Raw genomic sequence first — 19,707 nt, 5'->3', positions numbered from 1 at the left:
CCTTTTAGATGCTTTTGAAGACTCTGTAAACTAGGGCTGACTCCCAAGAAGAAGGCAGTTTGCACCGAATCAGGTGCTGACAGCAATCTCAGAGACAGGAGTCTGCGTGGGTAACTGAGGAGGGACAAGAGGACACAGTGCAGAAACTGGTGCCAAAACAAAAGCCTAGGGCTACCTTGTAGGAACACTTGCTTAGAGGCCTCTTTTTGTCCAGGGTGGCCACAAAGCAGCTCTTAAAAGACTCTAGTTTTGGAACAGATGTATACATTGCCATTAGAATTTTCCAAAAAAAAAAAAACCCCAGCAAACTTAATCTCAAGCAAAAGCCATTTAACAATTACTCTTGCTTCCTGTTGGCTGTGAATCTAGACAGCCTCTCCATCTGACTGAGAACCAGTCCTCTAGAAAGAGGCAACCAGGAGTTGTGAATATACCTTATAAGTATGAAGTAACCCTCGAGGGAAAGTTCTCTTTTCTTTTCCAGAATGCACAAAGCAGCGATAACGTGAAACTGGACACAAGGCTAAAAGGTGAGAAAAGCTGGCTTTAACGGATGAGGAAAAGCCAGAGGAACAGGCCTCGCTAGTGCACTGATGTGGCAACAGAAGCTTTCTGTGCTATTCTTGCTTTTGCCACTGAGGATAAACAGAGAAGTCCAAGTTCTACTTTATCTCTCATTTTCTACCCAGCACAATGTGCTTTCTCTACCATTTTCCCCCTCTGATGCTACCTGACCTGATATCAAACAAGAAGCACATATTCTACAATTTGTCCTTTTGGATGATTTTACTTATTAGGATTTTGGCAAAGAGAAAAAATGTTTTTGTTTTGTTTTGTTTGTGTTTTGTGTTTGTTTGTTTTACCCTCTATAAATTCTTGAACACATTTAGTCTGTGTATTGCACCAGACAAATGGAAAACTAGCTTACTCTCCTCTCTCACCATTCATATGACATCTGAGAGATAAAATGGAAGCAGGACTTAACAGCCAAGTAGGGTGAAAGTGTCAGGACTTGATGGTTAGGTTTGCTGACTTGGTTAACATTTCTGCTCACTAAACACTTCTAAATATACTTTCTTTGTAGTAAGTACAAAAGAGGGAATGTCTACTAACTACTTAGTTAATGGAAGTGGTTTCCTAGTCAATTAACAAATATATCTAATAAGTCCCTAGAATAAAGAAACTGCTCCCTCACTGAAGCAGATTAGATTGTCAAAAGAACAGAAACTGAAGGAATGTGCCATTTAACAATTACTTGACATCAGATAGCAAAACTTTCCACGAACTCCACCATATGAAAGGAAATGCTGGGCTTTGCAGCTCCAGCGTTCAGTGCAAGGACACCCACGTGGTAGAGAAGTCTCTGACCTGCTGCTCCTTCACAGGTAAAGGTGATTGCCCATTCTCCAAAGACAGGCACTGTTCTCAATCCAAGCTTTTTATACACAACTTGAGAGGTAGCTGGAACTTAGGCCTCCCTTTTATATAATACAAATATTCTTAAAAGACTCTAGTTTTAGAACAGATGCATACATTGCCATTAGAATTTTCCAAAAAAAACCAAAAAACAAAACAAAAAAAACAGCAAACTTAATCTGAGGCAAAAGCAGTTCATTCTATTGCCAGTCTTCAACTCCTGATTTTAGCTACTGTATAGTCTCAAAAATGAAATCATAATAGCTTGCTACTAGAAGCTAAGCCAAACAAAAATGTTATTTTTACACATAAATAGTTTTTTATCCAACCTTTCTCTATAACATTACGGCTGACCAGTGCTTTAAAAGAAAAAAAAATAGTAAGTTGATTCTTAAAAAATTGTTCAATACATATGAGCAAAAATAATTAAGAAGAGACAACACAGAAATATGTGTGAATCTTGAACTAAAGCACATCATGTAAAAATGTGGTAACCCCAAAGAAAGAACTTGACATAATCCATGTGGGTGAATAAATCCCACGCATTCAAGTGAAGAACAAGGACGGAAAAGCACAAGATCCCTTTCAATCCCATAGAGGCTTATCCCTGGTCATCAATGAATATCTGCAGGGTTTCCCAATCACACAGCATTCTTCAGTGCCTATTTGCAGCAATTATTAAATGTAAATGGTATTTAGAAAATCCATGTTCTGATAAATTTAATAAAGATAATTCTGAGCAATTTGAAAAGGCTCCAAGAAAGGAAACTGCACCTTGCCAAAAATGTAAACTAGAATCAAGGCAACAGTTTGAAAGAAAAGCTAAAATGGCTTTAATTTTTGAAACCACTCAGAAAAGTTGTTATGCTTGCATAGGAAATTTCTATTGCAAGACATATGCTATAAAGTAATTATCCAATATTAATGACCACTACCCAGCTGAAACTTTTGAGAAGTAGATACATTGGGAGCAGAGAGCTAACTGTACAGCAATTGCTGCTTCGGTTTACATTCTGTCACTGTTCTATTTCCTTCCACAGAATCCAAAATGTCAGTTGCACTTTATATAACAAGGTTTTCTACTTGGCTTCCATTGTTTCCAAACTGCATGTTAAACAAGTAGCATAAGCATTTTATAATTAGAAATACAACTGTTAGCTTGTTTATTCCACTGCATACACATTGTAACTCCTAGTAACGGCTTACCATAGCATGTTAAGGATTTCTTGACATTATTTGAATTATTTAAAAAAATTGAGGAAGATTTTAAATAAATACTTTCATAGCAAAAAAATGACATAAATACGCTTGAAATGTTTTTACAATTAACTGTCTAGTCATCTCATAAAATTCAAGTAAGTATATACTACTGAACATGTAAATAAATTCAGACTAGTACTAGCAAGGCAGACAAGTTTGTATTATGTTGTAATAAAGTATAAATTTAACTATCAAAAATACGGTGACTAGGCTCCAAAGTATAAGAAAAATATCACATTATTATATTATAAGATATACACTACACATACTACATATAAACTACAGTATCTATATATACTATACATGCATTACACACACACACACACACACACAACAATATCTCTCTTTGGTAGAAAAACACAGACAATTTATCTATCTATCTATCTATCTATCTATCTATCTATCTATCTATCTATCTACACAGGGTTTTTCTATGTAGTCTTGGCTGTCCTAAACTCCCTTTGTAGACCAGGCTGGCCTCATAGAGATCTGACTGCCTCTGCCTGCATGCTAGGATGAAAGGCGTGTGCCACCAGGCCCGGCTTCAGACAAAATATTCTTAATGCTTTGTTTTTGTGCCCATCCTTTCACAGCTGTAGATTTTATGAAAACAACAACTGATTAACGTAACAGATCTGATCACAGAAACATTTATGGTATGCAATGCTAGATTAATCTAATGGAGAAAATGCCAAGGATTCATAGCCATGAATGTGATCTCCAAATACAAAGATGTATTCCACAACCCAAGTTTCCAATTTATTAACAATTTGGTTTTGGGACACATAATGACAACATACATTTACAGTCACATAATGTGCTCGCTGAGCATGGTTTTACATGCTGTATACTCATTAGCTCAGTGAAGACTTCACAGTTCTCAAGAGGCACAATTCCTATCTCCAAGTAACAGAAGCCCGAAGGGAAACAGGCTTCAAACGAAAACAGACTGATTTGCCAATGCTCTATGACTATGAGGATATATCAGGGCTTAGCTGGCCTCTGTCACCAACCCATGGGTCACAAATACAGGCTCTCTCCTGTTTCCCTAACTCAAGGCTCTCTGGCTCATACTGAAAGCAAGGAATGGGTAGTTTTAATTAGCCCTGCTCAAAGGCCCACATTAGCACTGACACTAGGATAATACAGTAGAACAAACATGACATTAGAGCACAATTTTACACATACAGTATACCAGCCTACCAAAAAGGAACTTAGTAACTGCTTCTCACTACTTTGAGCTGTCAATGACTTGGAAAAAGCTTTACCTCTAAGGCTTCATGACCTCCCTCCCCCCACTATAGGGGACTTTAGTTTCATTTTAAAAGAACAGGAAGTAGGCATGTGAATCACTAACCACAAATCCTACTTTGAATCACACCTTGAGTTTAAAGAAACAGGGAAGGGGGGAGTGAGAAAAGAGGGGACATACAAAAGATGGGAGTAAGTCACAGGCAGGCCTTCAGCAAAAGCACAAGAGCCAGAGCTCCCCAAGAAGATACAGAGTAGCACTCTGGACCATCTGCCAGGAGAGGGGTGTGGCCTCATGACTTGTTAGTCTTTGGATCCTTTATCACAGCTTTTATTCCTGAATATACAAGTATAGGCAACAAAATGTTCTTTTATATTCCTCAGTGTTTGGCTCTGCTTTTAGCTAGATCAAATATAGGAAACAAGATTGTCTATCTCACAACTGGATAGGTTCCAGCTGCTATGAGTCAGCAAGTCAAATCCACAGTAAACATCTCATTTTGCTTCTGAAGCAGATTTGGCTATCAGGTATACATAAAAAAAAAATAACATCAGCACTTATAATTAAAATTTTAATTTACAAGAGCTTAATTATGCATACAGAATAGCATCAGTATATTAGGAAAAGATTAACACAACAGAGATAAAATATAATTAATTCAAGTTCACTACAAAATGTAAAAGTACTTTTCTCAAATATCTGAGTCAAATACCATATACAATCTCTCTGAAAATTTTAATAGATAGTAATCATTCTCAAGAAAACCTTATATTTAAAAATTTTAAATTCCAGCCACTTAAAATGTTTGAGGATTTAAAAACATGAAGTATTTTCTATTATACCTCATGGATAATTTGTGATAGTAGCAGTATGCCCTCTATATAGAAGAACACCATGATAGACCAACTTAATGGTGTTTAAACAGATATATCACAACATAAAAGCATGTGGAGACTTCTGCACGAAATAACTTCTATTTTAGTTTAGATTTTCTAAAGCTACGGAAAATACACGTGCCTAAAATTGTATCGCAAATATTATTTACTAAGAAATATAATACTATTAACCAGCTGGATAACAACTTTTTTAGAAGTGGAAAATATATGGAAATTCACTCAATCTCCATTATAATAATTATTTATTTTTATGAGTTAATTACTCAGGATGTTGCAAATACTCATATGCATAATTTAGTGAGGAATCAGAAGTGTATTTCTTGACTGAGTGATAATCTACCAACTGCAGCAGATTATAATTTTAGCGAATTCATCTCCAGTCGTCTACACTCCATTGTGCAAACATTATAAGCTGGTTGCCAAGAGGAGCGTTTTAGTATCAGGGCTTTATATGAGGGAGACATGATACTACAGTACTCTTAAAGAGGCGTAAGAACATCAACACCTTGTAATACTCATGTCTTAGAAACTCTCTTCTTTTTATATCACAATGGATGCCAGTCGTCTTTACTCTCACATCCCAAGCTCTCTTCTGAGTTGGGAGATGTGGACAGGAGGCGGGCGTGCATGTCAACGCACGCCACTTTTCTACTTTTGCACGCAAAGGTCCACACTGAAAAACTTCTCTTATTTGGTAAAATTTACCTATTTTATTCATGAGTTAAGTATCAATTTCTCCTCCCTGAGGATCAAAGCAGGCCCCTTTTCCAGTGTAGTTCAGTTCCAAGTTGTCTGGCACAGAAGGAAAGTGCCACGACTATCAGAGAAGATACGGGATGACACTACAGCAGTGATTTACAATAGTGCTAGGGAGGGACTGCAGTGCTGCTGCTAGGAGATGCTGGAGGCTGACACTGTCTGCTGGAAGGATGCTGTATCTCAGCTGAGGATGCTCTGGGCATTTTCTTTTCACTGGGTCACTGCCAGTGACCATTATTGGAAAAAAAAAAAAAAGAAAGATTAAAAAAAAATTCCCTTCACCATTCAAATCCCCTCAGAAATTTAGGTCTTTCACTGGAACTGTACAAATATAGCTTGCAACACTACCCAGTTATTTAAAATAGCAACTGAGTATATAAATGGTCTTGGGATATTAAATTTTAATTACAACAGATAAAGAAGATGCTCATTTTAACAAAGTCTTTATGTGTATAAGACAAATACTATAACATTTACAACAGAAATGATTCAGCACTTAGGATGAACTTCAACATGTTACTGCTGAACTAGAATGAAGTAGGGGGCTAAAAGCAGTGTGGCCAAGAAATACGAAAAGCTGTCCACAGTGTAGTATGATCAATTGCAGTATTCACTGTACCTTGATTTCTACATTAATTTTTTAAGCTTCAAAAACTTATTTACAGAATGGAATTATGCTTTCCCTCTATTCAAAGATCAACATTTTTCCTATGTTTATTCAAATAACTTAAAAGACCAAATGTAAACTATCTCTAATGCACTTTTACTTTGGAATTTACAGCTTTGGTCATTTTAAGTAAATATATAATACATCTTCAATTCCATCTCTGAGTTACAAACACAATACCAATTTATGTTCTTTACTACATAAAATAATCTAGCATTTGGCAAATTATTCCTTCCCAATGGTGGTCTATTACAGCATTAGTAATGAGCTGGGCAGATGAATGCTATGGTTATCTAGAGAAGTGGCTGTCTCTGTTCACCATTCCAAATAACTGACAGCAGGAAGCAATCAGTCTGATGCCCCTCATTTCCTTAGCGAACAAATAATAACAAAAGATGTCTATGACATTCAAAGGCTTGCTCAGCTTACTAATTGGATGTGCTATTTGCCTCTACATTGTGCCTATGTATTTAAACTGCAGTCCATATTTGTTAAAATGTACGCTGCTCCTTTCAAAGCATCAAATTGATTCATTTCCAAAATATAACAATGAATAAATAGGTCTTTATTCATCCTCCAAGAGACCACTTAAAAATAAGCGGGGCACTAGCTTAATATAAGTATGGAAACATCTTTGTCATTATAATCTGAAGAACTGAGCAAGATGATTCACACAGGAAAATAATAAGAAAAATGGGTTGAAGAGGAATAAAATTAAGCAGTGTAAAAGTCAACTTGTAAAACTCACATGTGAGGAAAGCTGTGTACCTGCTCTAAAAACCACTGAAATCAGACACACTGACTCAGAATCAGACACATCTGATGGTAATTAAACTTAAGGCTGGAACTCTTAACTCAGGATTCAAAAGGCAGCAAAGCCTCTGGCTATGATGGTTAGGATTACAGCCTACTTGGCATCTTTATTTGTTGTTTGGTTTTTGAGATAGGGTTTCTCTATGTAGCCCTGGCTGTCCTGGAACTCTCTATGTAAATCAAGCTGGCCTTGAACTCAGAGATCCACCTGCCTCTTAGCTTCACTGCCATCATTGAAATAACTTTTTTTCCCCCCAGAATTAATTGTCATGGAATCTTGGAGTTAATGAAAGATTTGTATTAGTGTGAGGCAACTATAGCATTTTATTGATCAATAACTGGAGGTCCATGGAAAGGGAGTCTTGCTTCCTCTTTAGAGTTTTGTCCTGACACAGACAGTTCTGTTTATGCCTTTGAAAGTTTCCATTCTGAATCCAATACTACTTACACATACCTCTCTCTGTCTCTTTCTCTGTCTGTCTCTCTCTTACACACACACACACACACACACACACACACACACACACACACACTTTATCATTTATGTTGATCAAAAATCTGAAAAAAGTGACTTCACAATTAATTAAAAATTTTAAGCCATTATAAACTTTCAAAAGATGAAGTGTTAATGCATGATATTGTTTTACTTCCAAATTTGGAAGAAATATTAATCATGTATACATTCATCAAAGTATTTGTAAAAAAAACCAACATGATATATAATATGTTGTAACACTAACTCAAATATCCAATAAACAGATATGAAAAATTCCTGAATACTGAGTATTGTTGTAGTTACTCTGCTAGTTTATGTTCTGCATAAGTTTGAGTATTTTAATGCTAAAACGCAAAAAATTTAAAATGGTAATGAAATAAAAACAAAACATGCTAAACAGACATACCCAGTAAAAATGACACAATGCCATTTGTACTGATGTCACAGCTATAATAGTTGCTCAAAAACAGGTTAAGATGAAAAGTGGAACTAAGTAAAAGTTTCTCCTTTCCATTTTCAGAAATCATACTTTTTGAAAGGAAAAAAAGAACAAAAACAAGAAAACTTCACTGCGAAATGAGCCAAGTTACCATGGATACATGTTCAGCTACTTCTGTTTTTCAGAAAAGATAAACTCAATTTAAAGGCTCAGCTAATATATGGAATTTGAGGTATCAAATTTTGAAAATGAAAAGGCTTAAACAATTTGGAACAAAGATATTGACAATATCAACATGTGAGCTGTTTTGTCTTGATGTGATGCAACTCAGAAACAGCAAATATTTAAACATGTTTTGTTTTTTAATGACATCTGAATAGAAGAATTAAATCATGGAACCGCGTTCTACTCGTTAAATGATAAAATGGAGCTGATAAAAAATTATAAGATGGTATTTTTCTTTAAAAAAATTATCAGAAGTTTCCCCAAGGAAAGGCCAATTAGGAAAGACTGTAGTCAGCTCAGTGTGACTGACCAGGTGGACATGAGGTGGTTCGATTTCGAGGGCCCGAGAATACCAGGAAGCAATGTCCCAGCACTGCCTGCCCTGGGTCGTCACAAACAGCCCCAAAGTTATTATGTGCAGCAAAGGGAAGGACAAAAGACTGAAATCTGGATTCTTTAAGCTGCTGGAATAATAGGTTCTCATGGATTCTTTTGCATCCTGTCCCTGCGTCTGATCCCAACCTCCGCCCTCTCAGGTCAAAGGTTCTTGTTAAAACCCGATGCAGCTAGCTTAAAAAACGTGTTGTGAAAATTTAGGTTCAAAGGGCTGAGTTCAGAAAACAAGCTAGCAGGAAAAAATCTTCCAAATCAAACACTTTAAGTATGTGTAGGTTTTGATCTTCAAATCTTAAAGTGTCCTTTAAAGTGTCCGTAGCTGGTGAGGACACTCAAGTCCCCCACAGCTGAGATGGCAGATTGGTCGCCACTTCTTGTGTTCTGCAGTTAAGTTTCTGCTAACAAGCATGTAATGAGTGTCTCCTTCCTAACCTCACTTCACTCCACATGTAAAAGCGCAGGGATTTAACAGTCATTACAAAGGCTCTATTGTGTCCTTGCAAGTGATCTCTGCGATAATAAAGACACAACGTCATTGTAAGTCACATTGGAGCTGCACTGTGTACACTTGTCAATTGTATTCCAAAATTTTGCGAAATAATAACAACATACAGAGGAGAACAGTGCAACCAGTCATGATCAGGTATGATAAGCTAGGGTCAGATGGAAGGGGAGGAGGACCTCCTTTATCAATGGACTTGGAGAGGGGCATGGGAGGAGCTGAGGGAGGGAGGGTGAAATGGGGAGGGAATGAGGGAGGGAGCTATAGCTAGGATACAAAATGAATAAACTGTAATTAATATATAAAAATGAAATTTAATTAAAAAATAACAATAATAACACTAATAAAAGACTTAGGTAATGCTAAATCAGAATACTACATTGCAGGCTGGACTCCTCACAAAAGTTCTTAATCTTCCTAATGCTGAGACTTTTTAATACAGTTTTTCGTGTTTCATTAATTCCCAACCATAAAATATTTCATTGTTACTTCTTAACTGTAATTTTGCTACTGTTATGAATTGTAGTATAATTATCTGACAGGCAGGATATCCAACATGTGACCCTCAAAGAGTTCATGACCCAAAGTTTGAGAAGCACTGGCTTAGATGGACAAATAAAATGAAGAAGGAATTCATGGAGAGTAAGGAAATCCTATGAGTAAAAAAAAAAAAAAATTCTGTCATCTCCATTTTAAGAAAAAGGTTTAGATAGAATATGATTACTGTATCTATATAAGTTGTATTTCCTAGACCATTAGTTGTGTGATAAATTTATCTTACTATTAGCTGGTTCAGAAACAAAAGGGCAGATAGTGACACTTTCTTATCAGAAGAACCGTGGTGGGTCATCCTTGGGAGATCATTAAATCAGGAATGGCTGGATCAGGGGTGACCCAGTGTTAGAATACTGCCTGGAAAGTACTTCTTGATGTGCTTAGGCCTTGAGTTTGGTTCAGAGAATGAGGCAAATGGAAAAAGGGGAGAGGGAAGAAGAGATAAGAGACAAGATGGAAAATAGCTTAACACTGGGCTAAAGTAAAAAGTAGTAGCAAAGTTACAGTTACAAAGTAGCAATGTAATAATTTTATGGTTGGGGTCACCACAACACAAGAAACTATGTTAATGGGTCGAAGCATTAGGAAGGTTGAGAACCACTGATCTAAGAGGTCTCATGGATCCATAGATTTAATAAGTTAACATTTTAAAGTTAAGATTGGGCTCTCAGTGTGCGAGAATTGCGTAACAATTTTAACTCATATCCCTCAAAGCCATTTGCAGATCTTACTGATAATTTTCAAAATGTAGACAAATAAAAATACGAAGTTTATAAATAAACATATAATTTTAAAACAAATGTCTGGTCCCAGTATGATCCACCTGACTACCCAAGACTGTTTCTCAACCTCATTCTTCCTTGGTTCTGCTGCTGTCCTGTGAACCTGTAGAGCTGTTACAGAACATCACGCATTTGATTTCAGGTCCATCCCTGAGGTACTGTGTTCTGGCATGATACTTCTTTAAAATCTATAAAAACTTCATAATAGTTCATAGACAATGTCAGTTACTAGCACACATACATGAGCAACACATATATGCACACACACAACAATAAATGCAACACAATGAAATTAATAAACAGTAAGATTACAGGAACTACAGGAAAGTAGCTAAACCACGTTCTTCTTGTTTTGTAACTCTTCAGTGCCTACTTTTTAAACAAGGACAATTTTGTCCACAAGAGGACCACTTTACATAGCTGGTGCCAGAGTTGGAGGTTTGAGGAGAACTACTGCCGGCATGTTGGCATGTTGTGGGTAGAGGCCACCCAGGGATGCTGCCAAGCACTCTACAAAAGCAAAGGATGGACCTACAACAAACGCTCACTAGGTCTACAACACTGACAGCACAGAAGCCTCAAACCCCAGGACAATGCTATATCCTTCAGAAATGCCTGGTTTGCTTTTCAAAGGCAGTACCTGTAAACTGTTCATTAAGCTCTCTTATTGCAAGTGTGAAACAAATGTCGCTTTTATTTTTTCAGAATACTCTCCCCATTTATTCACAACAATCCCTTCCATAAGCTCTCAATCTCTCATTACCCCTGTCTTTCCCAAGTTCATGCTTTATTTTTTTTAAAAGCAAAAACAAATGAATACAACAACAAACCACCAACCACTAGTTCCATGTAATTAGCGTGGTCACTATGTGCATGGCCTCGGGTATGTACGGGAGCACTGGACACCTAACAGTGGCCACATTCTCAATGAAGAATGACTGTCCCTCATGCAGCAGCTACAAATAGCTCCTCAGAAAAGGGTGAAAAGGACAAAATTTGTTAAAGTAGCAGAACTAGGTAATATCAGAGTCAGCTGCTATTAAACAGGCTTCATCTCCTAGAATTAAAAACTGCCAGATTCGTCCTTTTCACAGATGTTCTGAGTGTAAGATTAAGGAAATAGAGACCAGCTCCCATGTCACTATCACCTAAGGCTCATTCAGGGCTACTTTACACACTTACACCGAATTACGAAAATCCCTGCAGCAGCTTTTCCTTTTCTGAAGACAGCTCTCCAGCAAATGCCACTCTGTATAAAGCTGCTCTAGGTTCTCAGAATATTATGTAGTTTTCATGCTTCTTTGGCTTGAAGTATAACCGTGCCTTCCTTATCTGCCTAGTTCATTCCTCCTCATACTACAAATTGCCACCAGAAACACTGAGGAACAGATCTTGCTTCTCTTTCTATAGTATACAGGGTCTCCCATAAATAAATACTTATTTTGCTTTTGGACAGAATATGCTCTTAAGAGTCAAGGACTCTTAGTTGCACACGCAGAACATGTTACAATGTAAATGATAAAGGTTGGTGACTGAAAAAAGGAAGCAGTGAATGCATAAATGACAAGTATACATTGTCATTATGCTCCTTCAACTGCATTCCAAGGTAGTAATTATCCTTACGACTGAAGCATAAATCTCAGTTTCTCTCTCTCTCTCTCTCTCTCTCACACACACACACACACACACACACAGACACACACTCACTCTCAGCTTGTGTTCAGTGTGTCTACTTCACGGCTTAGCTTCAGTTCCTGTTAATAATAGCTCTATTTATTTGTTTAAAAATGACTCAAAATCAAATCTTCAAAAATTGTGAAATATAACTAACTCAAACATAGTGGCATCTGGGTAAAGGTAACTAACAAATCAATATGTATCACTCAGTTCTTTCAAAGATTCGAAAAACAACATTATCAAAATGCGGCTGGTGAGCTGAGTCAAGTGGAGGGTACTCAGTGCCAAGACTAGCACCTTGAGTTCAGTCAGTCAAACCCACCTGACATAGTGATAGAAATGACTCCTAATACCTACACACAATACACATACACACTAAAAGTTTAAAAAATGTGGCAAATTGTTAACAATTAGTAAACTTACTTGAATGCTATACAGAAGTTCTTTCTACTAAAATGGCAATTTTTGATTGGAAGTAATAGGAAAAAATAGCCAGTAGTTACAATAATAAATATGGAAATGAAGCATTAATAGAACATACTGGGAACCGCATGGAGAAACACAGCAGAGAAATCCCTAATTAGATCTGGGAGACAGAGGCAGAATGGCTGTTGAGCTAGACCTAGGAAGATCCTATTCTTTCATACCATGACACATTCACTTTATATCATAAAATGGTGTAACTGCAGATAAGGCAGTTAGGTACTATAAACTAGCTATGGTTTACTTAATGTCTAGACTCTCCTCAAGCTTTCCAAATCATGGTCGGACACCGAGGAACTTTCCATTAGGACAAAAGGATCACATCTAATAATACAGTGGTTCTCAACCTGTGGGTTATAAACTCTTTAATGGTCAAACAACACTTTCACAGATGTCCTGCATATCAGATATTTACATGATGATTTATAACAGTAGAAAAAACTAGTGTTATAAAGTAGCACACAATAATTTTATGTTTGGGGGTCACTACAACATAAGGAACACTATTAGAGGGTCAGAGTATCAGGAAGGTTGAGAACCACTGCAACACCACCTTTGGAAGTATCCTGAGTCACACTTTCGCACCAGTGTTCCCCTGGGATATCAGCCCTTCCAGTGGTACACTAGGGCCAGTCCACAGGGGTCCACAGCTCACTACACATCCCTGCTCAACTCCAGGTCCAGTCACTTCATTTTGGCCAAAGTGAACCATTTGCAGCACAGTAATCGGGTGGCTGAACAAACCAGTGCCCTCCAAGAAAAAACTGTTAATCGACACGGCACTGCATCTGTTCCCACCTAACAACCATGAACCAAACCAAGAATCTAATGACAAAATCTGACCAAAAAATGTGAGAAATTTGGATTGTATTTATTTATTTATTGGAGTTTAGTTTAACAATCTTTGGCAAGGAAATCAGTGTTTGGATGCCTCTTGTAAATCAAATGATTTGATATCTGCAATGTAATCTGTCCTGCCCAAGTGACTAGGTCAATATATATATATAGTTTTTGCTACTGTCAGCAAAGATGGAAGCAAAAAACATTTCTTGCTTATACATGTAGTTGAGGTCAAATGACAGAGCAGGTGTAAAAGTGTAAATTGTATTAGTCTGGATGTATGAAGTTTTAATCTCCAGGGTGATTTTAGTCATTGTTTATGTGAAGTAAATACCAATGAGTCAAATTGTTTTCTTTTCCAAAGAAATTAGTCAAATGCATTAATTAGTTTGCTTTTAGTAAATGTCACTTCTATAATTTATTAGTTTTTAAAAACCCAGTTCCTCTGACAGAAAAGACATAGTTGTCCTTTCTTTTCCAATCCGTAATCAAAAGAGAATCTAAAAATGTTTATCATTATGAATAAAAAGTTGTAAATACACCTACAGCTATTTCAACTAATTTTCTCCTTTAGAAGGAAATACATAGTTAAAAAGAAAACAGACTGAAGTTGCATATTTAAAAGTGAGTGAAATGAAATGTTTTTCAAATTTATCTTACCCTCTTATCATTTGCAGTAATGGGACATTTAAATATCAATATTAATATTTACTCTACTTCATCTCCTTAATCATTTTTCCTTTTTTTTTTAGTTCATCAATCTAAGTTATATAATACTTAATAAGTCAGTGATTTAACAAACTATCATTATCTTCATTAACAATTGTTTGATGATTAACAAAATACAACCTTTAATAAAATATATTTGTTCAAATATGATAATAAGGAGTAAAAAACTTTTAAAAGACTTAGAACTCTTTACATTAATTTTCTGAAGTTTAATGATTGCTTTATTCACATTTGACTTTTCATGGCATGCCAGATGACATTATCACATATAAAATCCAGAATTCTAAAGTTTAAAATCCTCTTTTTTCTTTAAATATGGCCTTTAAATAAGAATCCCTAGTCTTCCATGCCCACTTCTCAGTGTTTTCTGCTCCATGGATGCCTCAGTTCCCATGTTTCTCATTTCAATGTGAAATTTCCTCCTCTCTCTGCTAGGATAGTTAGTGACATCAGATGTCTAACTGTATTTCTAACTCTGTGTAGCTATGCTGTAATCATCTTTTATCATCTCGCTGAAGCTTAGATTTCCTTAGTCCAGAACTTGACTCCCTTGTATGGCAATCTTCAGCTTTAGTCCTATGGGAACAGCAGCTCCAGGAAGGGAAGACTAGGTGAGAAGACTGAAAGACCTACCACTGAGCCTCCATTTCTTGGGCACTCTTGTCTACATAACCTTTCTCCTGCTACACCTCAGTCCCCTACACATACATACTCCCAGAACTTCAATCACACCACGAAACCATGTTAATTATGCCTTCCCACACAAGTGTCTAGCTGAAATTCTTATTCACAACAAGACTACCTCTTGGGACTGAGAATGTGGTACCAAGAAAACATGAGGAAGCTAAAACTGTTTGTTGACAGAACACAGTATTATTTTATTTTCTGTATATGTCGCAACTGTCCTTGAATGTAATTAAGGAAAATGCTACCTTATTTTAGAGGTAAGAAAATCTGCTGCAAGATGTGAAATGACCAATCAAGGATTCTATAATTGATAAGCAGGGATGGACTTGTCTATAATCAAGCACTTCTAGAAACTGGTCCCTAATAGCATCACTGACAATAGCTACCATTACTCCAGTTCCTAATGGGCCCAGTCCTGGGCTCACTATAATCACAGTCTACCACCAGCCAAGGATAGCACAGCATGATTTGTAATTTAGGACTGTGATCTGTTTAAAAAAATAAACACGGTGGACTGAGGCTCATAGAATACACGTTCAGTTTGATCCTGGACTTCTGAACTCTGAACAGGCATCATGCAAGCACACACACACACACACACACACACACACACACACACACACACACACAAAGTTTCCCTTTCAGAATTCCTGCCTACCACAGAACACACTCCCACTGGTAGGATTATTTGCATGGTAATCATATAGAAAATATATGATTTCATATTAGGAGAGATTTGTAAGAATATCAACATGCATATAGTTCTTTCAGTAAGAGAATAAAATAATTGTATTTTATTATGTTAAAGAAAAAGAATATTATTTCTATGATAAAGATAAAGGTCCAAAAATGCTACATTATTTTACTTCATAAAATCTGTAATTTCTGGGGCTGAACTGTTAAGGGCATTGGCTGCTACTCCAGAAGACCTGGGTTCAATTCCTAACACTCACATGGCAGCTCACAACTGTCTGTAACTCCAGTTCCAGATGATACGACAAAGTCACACAGATGTACATGCAGGTAAAACACCAATGTACATTAAATAAAGATAAAAAATCCTAATAAAAATTTTTTTGAAAATCTGTAATTTCTTAGGTAGTATACACTTAAATTTGACCTTCTCAGAGGTACAAATATACTACTTAGGTCTCAGAATTACAGAAAAGCAAGTGTGTTGGGAGAGGAGTTTATGTCTAAATGGAGAAATTTGCTAAGTGGCTTTTCAGGCCAACCTGTATCATCCAGCAGGTGCCTCAGCTCCTCACACAATCTAGGAATCAGTTGTTTAAGGAATGGATATTTAATGTCAAATTACTATGTATTAAACAAAACACATAGGAATATACCACAGTTTGAAACATTTTTTCACTGTACTTCACTAGTATCAAGAGAAGTGACTGTGTTAATTTTTATTCATTTCTACTTAAATATTGATGTCCAACTTAAATCATCACTGTGAGACTGAACTAAGAAGCAAAATTAAACTGAATATATGGTTCAGTGTTCGATGAGGTAATTTTTTTAAATCCTCATAAGAGCAGTCAAGCTATACAGTGATATCACCAAGACCACTCAGGCTGATAAACTGAGAAAGCAAGGCTCTAAAATCCCAGCTTCAAGCTCTGATGCTATTTTGTCTCTTGGGCAGTGGAGTAGGCACATACACACATAGCCCTTTTTTGTCTATTCATTCTCTCTCTTGTTTCTACATTGCTTCAATCAAAAGGAAAAAAAGTTATTTGCTGTATAATTTTAAAGAATAAGGAAACCCAGAATACAAAATAAGCTGGGGAAATGTTTTGTAGTGCTGTCATTAATCTCTATGACCCAAACACTTAAATACATAATGTCTTAAATCAGATTACTGCCATCTCTGCAGGACAGCGGTAAGAAGAGAAGTTTAACACACTGATCACTGCAGCCTTCACAGGACAGACAAGCAAGAGAGCTTGTTCAAATGGCCCCTTAGTGCGCACTCATCAGTAAATGTGTCTCCACCTCTCACCCTCCACTGTCCCTCTCTACAGCAGCCAACTGACCTCTTCCACTCAAACTGAGGAAGCAAGTTTAACTGCCAGAAATATCTTCCCAGCTTTTCCTGTTCTTTATGAAGTAGTACGGCCCCATGCTCTAACTCAGTGGTTTTCATCCTTCCTGACACTGGGGCTCTTTAATACAGTTCTTTATACTGTGGTGGCCCCTTACCATAAATTTATTTTTGTTGCTACTTCATAACAGTAATTTTGCTACCACTCTCAATAGTAATGGAAGTATCTGTGTTTTCCGGTGGTCTTTCAGGGGTCACAAACCACAGGTCTAACTGTGAGGACCACCGTCTAACTGATCAATGCTGTTGTGGGGATTTGCGAGGGCTATGAGATAGGCTTCAGAGCTCTGATGAGCCCTGTGTTTTGTTAGATTTCAATTTTCAAATTACTATTAACCCAAAAAGCCAGGGTCTATAGACACCGTAGCACTTAAAATGGTACATTATGACAAGAATTCAATAAATATCTACAGAATTAATGCATCTCACTTGAGTTGGTCACGCAGCATTTGCTTCATAACATCCCCTTGCATTCATGTACCCTTTTAAAGAAAACTGGAGGAGGAGACAACAAAATGCAGTGTGTGTGTGTCAAGTTTTGGCATTTTCCTGATGTCTGTGCATGCAAAAGACATCCTCTCACAGTCTCTGCTGAGTTAAGCTGGGAAAATATAACTCCAGTTAAGAAACCTAAGAAGAAATAGGGCTTTGCTTCTGAGCAGAGATTAATGGAAGCCAGTGATCTCCTGTCTCTGTCACAGCCACAGCCACTCTCAAGATCACATGATCAGGGAAGGTGGCGCAAGTTCAGATCTTAGAGTCCGCTGGTGAAGGAGTACACTACTGACATCTCCAAGACGTAAACCTTCCTTCGCCAAGTAGTGATATCAGAATGAGACCTGTTCATTGATTACAGCTCGCTGATTCTTACATTCTCATAGGGAAGATTTGTATCTGACACTCATAGTTGAAGTCTGTGCTTAACTGCAGGGATTACTTCTACACTTTTGTAAGTTATCACTCATAAAGCCGATTTACACAGACTTAATAACACATGACATAGCCCAAAATATTATGCCCATGTATGTTCAAATAAATAAGAATAAAACATATTTTACTGTCAAAAACCAAGCAGCTGTTCCAGAATAAGGACATTCCAGCACGATGAAGCATCAGTCTTACACGCATCTCAGATGAGCACTTGCTGTGGAAACATCCCTTAGAGTCTGGGCACAGAGGATCTCCGAGGAGCTCGCTGTGCTGTGGGTCCTCATTCAGAAACGGTTTTATGAAGAGATAAAACAGAATGTGGGAAGCAGGCATGTATGAGAAGCATCTTTTAACACTCTGGGGAGGCAGGAGAACAGTTAAGAGAGTGGTTGAAGGACTAAGAGAGGTAAGCCAGGGCAAAAATGACTATAACTTTATAAAGTGTTTCACTTTCCCGGCTAGGAGAGAGACCTCTGTTCTTACGCTCTCTGGGGAGCATCTGAAAGGAACTAGATTTGTGCAACAGCACAACAGTCAAAATCTACCAGCATTTTAAGTGAGTATGACCAGTAACAACAGACGCACATGAATGAATATGTGAATACAGTCATTAGCTTTATTTTACTCATACTAAATGTTGTCTTCTCATTCTAACTTTCCTTCTTTACTACTTTAAAGAGAAATAGAGCCAAGAATTTTACAGGAAGAATAAAATCAAATTCTAAAATTAAAAAAAATATCTATAGCTTTACACAATTTATAAATTTTAATAGCAATACTTTTTACTTTAAATATAATGTTGAATCAAAAAATGAAAACAGTACAGTCTAAAAACTTAATTTTTGTTCAAGAAAACCAGTATGTTATCAATAGAAATGAAGCAAAAGCTCAGAGTGATGCTGAAGCTTGAAATAGAATCCAGAAATATAATAATTTGTAAGGAGAAACTATTACGATGTAAGACATATAGCTCAGCTGTGAAACTACATTGTAATGAAACATGAACAAGCTCTTAACTACATTCTAACGAAACATGAACAAGTTTTTAAGTTGCAGAAAAAAAAATGACAATCATTAAGGCAAACCCAACCTTCAGTTTTATCTCCTGCCATAAGGCAGCATGGTTTCTAGTGAAAGTCTGTGCTTACCTGAGTGCAGACTGAAGACAGTGACAATCCAGTTTTTGTTTTTGTTTGTTTGTTGTGGCTACTAGAAATACTATTCAGCAATTATCTGCTTTGTACAATTTAGTCTTATCTATTTTCTGTTTTAGTGGAGGGTTCTTCTTTCTACAGTGAAACATGTGCTTCAGTCCTCTCTGCTTCTGGGCTCTGCACTGTTTTGTTATACTGTAATGTTCTTAGCAAGGCCAAAAATGTCTGATATAATAACCTGTCTTGTTCATTAGAACTTAAGGACTTGTTTTGGAAACTGCTACTGGGGTCACTTAAGTAAGGTCACTTAGGTCACTTAGATTCCATTACTCTTTATCAGTTTTCTCCTCAGTGCTGCTTTCCCACCTGACACTCACTTTTCTTACTAAATGATATCTAAGAAATGATACCACCAGATTCACATGGCAATGTGAATGAAGAAAATCTTATAGGCTTCAATCCCAGAAGATCTACAGGGAATTAAGTTACTAAAGAGGTGAAACTCAGTCTTTTCCAGAGAAAAGGACCTAAGAGGTCAGCTCTAAACATGTATGAGCAACACTAAACAATGTCAACAGGTTGTATTATGAATCACACACACACACACACACACACACACACACACACACACACACACAC

General features: G+C 36.9%; 1 protein-coding gene across 11 annotated transcripts in view; it reads right to left on the bottom strand.

The window, feature by feature from the left end:
• Mbnl1 (muscleblind like splicing regulator 1) overlaps positions 1–19,707 on the bottom strand; it is a 148,330-nt gene that overhangs the window by 58,710 nt on the left and 69,913 nt on the right. The window lies entirely within an intron of this gene.

Source organism: Psammomys obesus, unplaced genomic scaffold (genome assembly GCF_907164565.1).
Source record: "Psammomys obesus unplaced genomic scaffold, mPsaObe1.curated_primary_1811, whole genome shotgun sequence".
Classification (NCBI taxonomy): domain Eukaryota; kingdom Metazoa; phylum Chordata; class Mammalia; order Rodentia; family Muridae; genus Psammomys; species Psammomys obesus.
Note: the sequence above shows the minus strand (reverse complement) of the source record. Positions and strands in the feature narration are given on the sequence as shown.